The 9,904-nt window shown below is 35.1% G+C and overlaps 1 pseudogene; it reads right to left on the reverse strand.

Moving 5' to 3' along the window:
* Positions 1–440: 440 nt before the first annotated feature.
* LOC142613665 (mitochondrial import inner membrane translocase subunit TIM44-2-like) lies at positions 441–8,239 on the reverse strand (annotated as a pseudogene).
* Positions 8,240–9,904: the final 1,665 nt, after the last annotated feature.

Below are 9,904 nucleotides of genomic sequence, written 5' to 3' on the forward strand. Positions count from 1 at the left end.
ACCATTATTAAAATATATGTTATTTTACTAGCTTTCATGAGTAAAAAGAAGACAGTGACTTCACTCCGATCACTTGCAAATTTTGAACTAAAACTTGAACATGAATTAAGAGTATTCGTTTTGAGATCAATAATAAGTCTTTAGAATTTCTGTTTGCTGAAGTGATCAATTACGAGTGATAAGTCTATATAAAAGTGATTCCCATAATCTAAAGTCAACCGCTTCTGCAAACTATGACAAGAATTGTGTCCCTAAACTTACTGTTTTGAGATGATTTTAGAGCTTACACCTACCTATACTTTACTTCTCTACCAATCCTTAATTACTTGGTTAAAGAAAAGAGGGCACAATTTACTACTAGGCTGTGAGGCATGAAGTATATGGCATTATGACTTCCTTCTAAATGGGTAAATACACAACTTATTATAGTGTACGTAATTGAAATCAGTCTCTCAATAAAAAAGGGTACATTCCTCAATTTTGAAGAGATCAACCCACTATTTGGTAATTGGTAGTTACATATTCATCTGTTACATAAATAAATGAGACTGACCAATAAATGAATAATGCATTGTACCCCTTTTCTTTATTTGGTCATAAATAAATAGGAGACATCAGCTACATTTTTTTTCCCTTGGCTATGAATCAAAATCCAGGGCAATTTAGACCCAAAGGAAGGAAAAAAAAAGGAGAAATTTCAGTAGTACAACATTTATCAATATGATGAGAATTTGAGAAACTAGATGAGGGCTTGGACTCCAAATTGTTGCATTTCTCTTAGCCTCCATATTGGGTAGAGAGCACCATCTCCAAGTTCTTCTGCATCCACTAGTTGCATTGCCCAAGCATAGTATACAGTATGGATTGTATCCTAGAAATGCCACAAAATATCACAGGAAATTAATATTGTTGAAAATTCAAAATTTAATAAGCAGGTTAGTGCAATATAGGAAAAGGATTTTATAACTCCTTATATGGCCGCATGGTTAGAGGCACATCCATATGATCAATTGGCATGGCCAAGCTAATTTCTACACATGGTACAACAGTAAATTGACGTGTTTTTCTATAAATAAATGAAAAAAAGTAAATTGATAGGTCGCGTTGCTCTGTATCATTAGTCTTCACACTGTCAGTCTGATGCACCGCATGCATTAGGTTTTTCAAATAACTTAGGAGCCCTCATTTCACCGTTCCATGCTCATGATGACATGAGTACAGCTGATCGACACCTTTTCTTTAGGTCATGAGCAAATCAACACTCAAGGGCAAAATCCATATGAATTAGGCTTTTGGACATGTAGTGGAACTTAAAAGCAATAACCAAGCCCATAGAAATACCATAACTCAACAGAGATAGCAGAATGGCGGAATCCACGATTTCTTAAATGCAGGTCCACTTAATTTATGTTCAATTGTCTGTCATCCAGCTTATGAACAGTGAGGTCCAAAATTTTAACCTTTGGCAAAGCCAGGATGCAACAAAAACAGTTACAACTTCAAAAGTGTCTTCAAATTGAGAACAGATATCAAATGTTGTGAAAATGCAGACATTTACGACCATACATAACAGACACAAGATTTCAGGGGATATTTTAATTCCTTTTTTTTTTTAAATAAGAAAAATAGCAAGAGGGAAAATTTAATTCCTAAAATATAAAACTATTTCTCAAAAGAAATTCAAGGGGAAGTATCAAATACGCTGCTTATAAGAGATGTTTTGGGTGACGTTACACAAATTCTATATCTATATAATACCATTTTTAGGTAATAATAGTAGTCCTAAGGAAACTGTGGATACACTTACAAATTTAAATATAATAATGTGACCAACATAATGCTAGGAAAAAAAATGTAATCTTTTACCTGGCTACCTTCGGTTATTGAACCATGTCTATCACGTACACAATAGACCTGCTGTGTTTGGAACTGTGACATTTCCACAGAAGAAGATAATGAGCATCAGCTTTTGTTTCCACAAGAAATGTGTTAAAAATGCTTTCTATCAAGTTCAAAGAAAAGCAAAATGCATACTGCTAAGATAATAATAGGAGAATTTCCCATCATTTTGGTCTCTCTAACTTCAACATCTGATATATGAAGAATTCGCCAAGAAAAGCCATAAATTAATAACAATACCACTAAATATATTTCCTGATTTTTTCACTTATAACTCAGAAAAGAAAGAGTTAGAAAGTAGAAACCATAATGACCTTTTATGCACCCAATACAATATGTTATCTAATTGCCAAACCAATATATTCCACTAGACAAAATAGGATTGGAGAATCTTCTCTTTTTTTCTTTTTTTTTGATAAGTAAATTGGATTGGAGATTATGTTAACAGAAAATGACAATAAGTTGTTTATTGGGTCCTTAATGATGTCTCAAAAACAAAACTGAACCCTAAAATGATGGCTAGGATTGAGGTCAGCCAATTTCTAGAAATGGACAAAATCAACCAGAAAGGGAAAGCAAAGAAAGACACAAAGTCATAGTCTCCATTTAAACAGAACAGTACAACAACAACCACCAAGCCTTAGTCCCCGAACTTTTGGGCTCAGCTATAAATCCTCAACATATTAGTCAAGGTTAGCCACATGTAAATACCTGCTTCTAATAAAAGATTCACATGCTTGATGTTACTCTTCCAAACTGTAATATAATTTATCAAAGTCTCATATTCCATTCCTTCCAACATAAAGTATTCATCACATGCTCAACATATTCTTAAATACACCCTTGAAAATGAAAAAGGGATGGCATTGTGTCAGGAGATTAATGTGTTGTAAAGATACAATGCAACCATGGCTGGTAAATATAGACTTTTGTTTGATAGATATGACTAAGAAACAAAGAATCGGTGAACTAAAATTTCCTACCTTGTTATCAAAAAAGATGCCATTGCTTTGATAAGCCCCATGCTCAGCTTTACACCGTTCAATCACTTCAGGGAAACAATACTTCTTAAGTGTTTCGGCATCTCCCTGTAAACAAAAACCAATTTCCATTCAATAGAGATGAAAAACTCCAATGGTAGTCACATTATACACATTCATAATGAAAATTTGAAAAAAAAAAAGAAAAGAAAAGAAAAGAAAAAAAGACCGAATAGAAGGGTAACACCATTCTAGAATTCTTGCAGAAGCTCAAAACCCCACCTTCATGTAAGCACGGAGGACAGGCTTGACTGCTTCCTGAACTTCTGTCACAAACTCCGGTAAAGAGAAAGATCTAATCCACACAAATATGATCAATAGAAAACAGTAAAAATTTGTTAAAATATGGAATGAAAAACTCTTAGACAAACACCAACGGTAATATGAACATACGGATCTCGCTGACGTATTTCCTTGATTGATACTGCAGCATCTGTTTCTTGAAAGATACTTTCATTGAGACTGTCAAAGACAAGACGGTCAAATATGATATGAAATAACTATTTAAGTAATTATAATTTATATATTATTGGTAGAACAAAGAGAAAAATATCATGGCTTAAGAGCATACTCCTGAATTTTGTGAACAATGGGGTTATCACTTGTCTCCCATATTTCCCGCACGTCTTCTGCAATCTGCCAATTCCAACCCAGACAAATTAATTGCACCACATTCAAGAGGGTGAGTACTTTATAAAGTCAACAAAGTCCATTAAAAAGAAAACTACAACTTTATACCATCACTTTAGTTGATATCAAATTACACCATGCCAATTAGAATTTACAATAGGAAATGTCATGAATTCAAGAAAGTTTTATTTCAGTACATTCCTTCCTTTCTGGTTAAAATAGTGTAAATAAATTTAGATACGAGGGGAAAAAAATGGAATAAGAAGCTAAGCAATCATTTTCAGTTCCTGTTTGATACTAGTCAACAAAATTGTACCTGAAGTATTTGCATTCAGCACTGAGAAAACAAGAATTCAAGATTGCATTTCACATTTGGCTTGTTTAAAATGTCTATGAAAATTCAAATACTAGGGAACACAATTTCAAGACATATTACCAAGTACAATTTTACTACTGTCCAAGATTTCCATAAATTCAAGTGAGGCATTATTTATTTATTTTTTTTCATCTCTTCTCATGTCCATCAAATATAAGAAAGCCTTATAATTGGAGACCTATGACGCTTTGAAGAAAAAATAAAAGGTTAATTAAATGAAATCATCAGTGCTACAGAAAGAGAGCCGTGTGCCATGTTTCAAGCCCATTCTTATTTGAAAGATATCCAACATGTCTTGCTATTAAGTGGCAATTATTTTTTGTCCATCCAAGTGAGTTTCCCATTTGAAACGTTAAACATGTGCATATGACACTACCATTTATTGCCAAGAACCATTGCAAGAAAAGTGTCACATATAAACAAAAAACAAAACAGATGGATAAGCATTTCAACTAAACAAGCTGGTCAACACAAAGAAACAATACAAGATTGAAAAATACCTCCTGACTCTTTGTGACAACAGGCTCACTATACCCACTGACAAGTTTGAATGTAGGATGACTTCGAATCTGGGAAAAACGCACCGTAGGGTGGAGGTTAGAAAATGTCCATTTTCAGGTAATAGACAAGAGAATATATAACAACAGATGAAACTTTTTATAATTTTCAAAATTGGCAACAAGGATCAGCTTACCTTCTCTTTGAATGCCTCCCACTTTTTACTCCATGGGGACTGCTTTGACTGTACAATGACAATGTCAGTTTTTGTACTTCTTTCACCTGTTGATGTGGAAGGAGTATATTGCAGGTGCTTTTTCTTACTTGTGGTACCACTTAATTCATCTTTTACAATACCATATCCTTTCTTTGCTAAATCAGCAACCTTTGCTCCCTTTAATTTCTGGAAGGCCAAAGAAACCTTCTGGGAAGGAAGACTGGACTTAAGTTTGCTAAACAATGTTTCTGCATTTTCACTAGACGCAGACTGCTGGAAATTCTCTTCTCCAGATGATGCTTTACTTCCATCTTTACTGTCAGTACCATGTTTAGCTGAAGTACCATTAAATTATGAAGACTCTTCCTTCCCAATCCCAAAACTTTCTTTGACCTAATCACATAACACATAATAAATAACTAATAAATAGTCATCACTCATCAATGCAAAATATGTAGCAGTACATCAATGATGTGTTAAAATCATGAATAGAAAGCAGACCTCTTCTTTTGCAGCTGAGATCTTCTCTTTCATGTTGGTAGAAACCTAAAAACAACATAAATTTCATGAAACGTACTTCACTAATATAGCTTTTTTGTATTAGTAAGTTTACACACACACCCAATGGGTTTGAAATAACTTACCCTCCACTCCTTTCAATGGGGGAGAGGAGGTGTTGTTTGAGCAAGAGCTCATTGGCATACTTCATTGATATAGATGATAGTCACTTTAGATACTTAACAACGACCCTTAGCTAATATGATAGTAACAAGTAGGATTCCCTAAGAAATTCTTCGATTTCTTTTGGAAGCATAATAGTGGAAGCATGCGACTATTCTTATGATTCTCATATTCCACAAATAGCTAGGACATTGGTCCACAAGCTCTACCTCAAATGGCACCTCCTCTTCTTGTAAGGTTAAGGTGAAGAATGAGGTAGTGGTATCAGGACCCATCACCTTGGGTAACTTTGAAAGATTAAAAAAAAAAAAAAGAGCCAGGACATTGAGGAATATCTGAGTCTAATAATTGATCCGGCAAGATGAGTACCAAAGACACTTCATATATTCCAAGACAGCCCATAGGACCTGCCCTACAAGCTAAACATACAATCCTTAAACATGTTTGAAGACACCACCAACGGCAGAATTTTTTTAAAAATACAAGTCCGCCAATGATGAAAATACAAACTCATACAAAAGCACTCTAACAAAGTCACTAGAGACCAGAACCATACATATGGCAGTATATCAGAAGAAACCAATAGGAATATATAAAGAACAACTTATAAAATTTATTTAGAAACATAAGATGGTGTTCTTTATCACTTGTCTTGGCACTGGCAGCACATGAAGGAATATTTAAATCAAACCTTTTTAGCCGTAGCTTCAGCCTCTGTCCACGCACTATCCACATGCTTGTACAGTTGCTCAGTTGTCTGCTTTGTTCTGCATTTCGCCATTTCACCATCTCAATCCCTCCATTGAAGTGTCCACTAAGCCTTGACATACAACGGTATGTCTCAGCCTATTAATTAATAAGGCAAAATTACAAAATTTATTAGGTGGCTACATTACAATATTACCTATTTTTCAGTTCTTCTTTTGCCACTTTCAGCTCCTCTGCTTTCTCTTTCAGCTCCTTGAGTGACTTCTGAAGTTCTGGGTTTCTGTGACCAACAAAATGACAGTGTCCCGTAATTTAAGATCATGAACAAAGTCAAACCGGGGACTTTTTTCAGCTTCAAAATGGGAATGGGGACATAAGCCATTGTCAACCAGACACTACAAATCCTTATCCAAATTTAAAATTTTCACACAAATGCAAAACTGCTGTAGAAGTAACATCAAAGCATATAACACATTATCAAATTTAAGAAATCCCTCTGCCTAGTCCAACGCTAAAATACCTTGCTAAAGACCCATCAAAGCAACACAAAAGATTTTGTTGTCACCTCAAAATCAAAGTTATATTGTGGTTTAAAATAAAAAAAATATTTACATGAAACTATAAATCTAGAAATTAAAGTTACAATTCATTTTTTCGGCTTCCAATATAATTTCTCTAGCAGCAACTACACAACACACACACACAAACAAACACAAAGAAAACTGTGAGACAGTCAAACAAGCATAGAAGTTGAACAAGAAGAAGCAACCAAAAAGTTACCCGGTTACAAAGCCCCCGCCTTTATATTCGCACATGCATATAACCCCCTTAAAACAATGATCAGCTACCAAACAACGTATAAATTTTAACAATAAATCCACTGCTTCATCTATATGTAAAAAGAACAAGCTTAATAGAACAGAACAAACAAACTACCGTACCTGTTAGCTTCGACTTTCATTTTTTCTGAAAACTCATTGAAGACGCTAAAATGACGATTTCCCACATACCCATTTGCCGAAATCAATGGTAAACTCGAACTCGAACCCTGCCACAGCACAAAACCAAATAAATAAATAATAGTTAAAACCCAAAGAAACAGTAAACTATGGCCAAGAAAATAACTTGAGCTGGAGCACCAAAAAGCTTCATGCTCCTGCAAAAACCAGAGGCTATGTCGCTGTTTTGAAAAACCCGAGATGGGTTTTGTGAAAGACATGTTTTTCTCGCTTGTGCGGCAAAAGGGTTTTGAGAATAGTATCTCTTCCATTGAAAAGCCAAGTGCTTCAGCTTAGATTGCCGAACTCTTCCCCAAGATGCCATCTTTTTCTAGTTAGAGATTTCAAATTGTTGCATTTATATGATTTTTGTGAAATAATTTTCTTCCAGAGAGAGAGAGTGTGTGTGTGAGAGAATGGTGTAATAAATTCAAAGTTTTTCTAAACCCTAAATCAACCAGGAATGGCCGAAAGAAAGAGATTAGGAACAAGAAAACCCGAATGACTTGGGAATAGGGGTAGCAAGAATTGGGCTGGGCCTGCAAATTGTTTAGTAAGCCCAAAAAATTTGATATTCTAATGGGCCCGGAACTTTTCATGCTTCTAAGGCCTAATTCAAGATTCAGATCCTATTTGGGCTGGCACATTTTCAGAATGAAATTCCCATCACTATATAAGCATCTTCAACCAAAAAGTGAGCAGAAAGTCACCAGCACCGGTCGGTTACCAGCACCGATCCAACCGACCGGTGCCGATCGTCCCGCACCGCCATAGCAACCGATCGATGAAGCCGATGCCAGTGATCGGAGCGCGAAGGGAGTCCCGATGCCGGTGCGGTGCGGTCACCGGAGCTGGAAATCCAAAATCGATACATGCCGAACCGAATCGATAATCGCTCTCCACTTCTCGGCTTCTCTAGTTCTTCTGATCTGAGTTCTCTATTCTTCTCCCAAGTTTTAGTATGTTTAGTTTAGATGGTAGATACGGCGTCGTTGGAACACAGTTCTCATTTTAAAAATTTTTTAATAAAACGTTGTTGTATGATCTGGGTGTTATTAAAAAAAAAAACAAAAACAAAGACAAAACGGTGCTGTTTTGGTTTAGGTTTTCAGATTCTGCCCACTCTAAATTCATTCTTTTGTGACCGTAACTCTCTCTTTCGTTCTCACCTCTCGCCTGAGTCTGAAGATGGCATTGTTTGTATATGGCATTTTATCACTTTATAGGTACTTTTCTTTTCCAGTAAAAGCATGTCTAAAGTTTTATATGCCTCTGAGGTTGGCTTGGGCGTGAGAGCCTCTTTTGTTGACTCTTTTCCTTTAGAGACTTTTTTCTTTGGTGGTAAATCTAGAGTTGATAAAGGTGTTCTTAGATAAGGTATAGGAAACAACTGTTCAAGTATATTATTTTAGCATTTCATTTCTTTCGTGGCATGTATTTTCCTTACATATCCTTGGCAAATAGTATTCTGTCAGAAGCCACAAGGTGCTGCGGCTTTTCAGATTGTTTATCCATTCTTGAGTTCCTTGTTTCTCATTTTAATACTCTAATATATCTTCCGCTCTGTTTGTTTCAGCATTAATGTTTTCTGGAAAACTGGTAATTTTCCATAAAATATTCTTTGGAAAACTATCTCATTTTCCAGTGTTTGGTAACGATCTTAAAAATGAGTTTGAGAATGTTTTCTAGTGTTTGGTATGCACAAATATTTTTTGAAAAACTATCTCATTTTTTTAGAAAACTATCTCATTATAATTATACCACTGCAATTTTTGTGGCTCTGGAACTCTAAGCATCAATACCAAGTGAATAGAAATACACATATTGCCAAGAAGTGCTTAAGTCTTACCATCCTACACCTTTGTAGCAGATAACTTTCTCAGCTTTATGTCATGATTGAGCATGGCACTTACACTCTTAACCACCAAAATTATGCAATCAATATCCACTAGTAACAATGGCAAACCAATCATTCCATATTAAAATAATTTTTAGCCAACAAAAGGACTAAAAGTTGCTTCCAGATCCACATTCCCATGAAACAAAAGAACTAAAAGTTGAAAACCAATGCCCATTAAAATGATCTTGAAACCTACAAACTAGACGCCAAATAGTTTGATAAATACCAAAATGTCAAATTGTCCAAATAGAAAAGCATAAATTCTAACAAAAATGCACCTACATAATCAAAATTGGCTTAAATAATTGTCAAAGAAGTTCTGCAGCCATTGTCTACGGAGCTTGTCATTTTTCAACATAAATGACCTTGCTTGTTTTTCATCCCCATTCAAATGGTCAAATGCAGCCACAAGCATATTTTCCTCAAACCCATCCATCTTCATAACTTCTTCATAAAGACTACCAAAATTTAGTTGATTTTCAGAAATCTTTTCTATTGCAGAGGCAACCTTACCAAGTTGTATAGACAAATCTTGGTAAATAGCATCTTCAATCATAGTAGCATGACTTCGTTTCCTGTGAGACCTTGTTTCATTTGAAGCCACATGTGAGGGATCAACTTGCTTCTTTTTGGATATGTCATCAACATCAGCATCAACAAGCGGAGGTGAGTCATCCAATGCTTCTACACCTATATCACCAACTCCCTTGGAAAAACCTCCTGTAGCCATATCCTTACCCACAACCAAAGCCATCTCATCAAACATCTCAATTTTCTTGTTTAGAAATTGTGCATGATTTGGATGTGCCTGTGCAAAGAAAGGAAAAGAAACAATGAAAAAGAAAAAGAAAGGAAAAGAGTCAAAAACTAATATGAGAGCAATAAGAATAATGAAAAAAAATTTAAACTTTACAATGATATAAACTAAAAGTTTCTACCTATAAAATAAAAATAATA

The sequence above is a fragment of the Castanea sativa genome, chromosome 10 (assembly GCF_040712315.1).
Source record: "Castanea sativa cultivar Marrone di Chiusa Pesio chromosome 10, ASM4071231v1".
In the NCBI taxonomy this organism is placed as follows: Eukaryota; Viridiplantae; Streptophyta; class Magnoliopsida; order Fagales; family Fagaceae; genus Castanea; species Castanea sativa.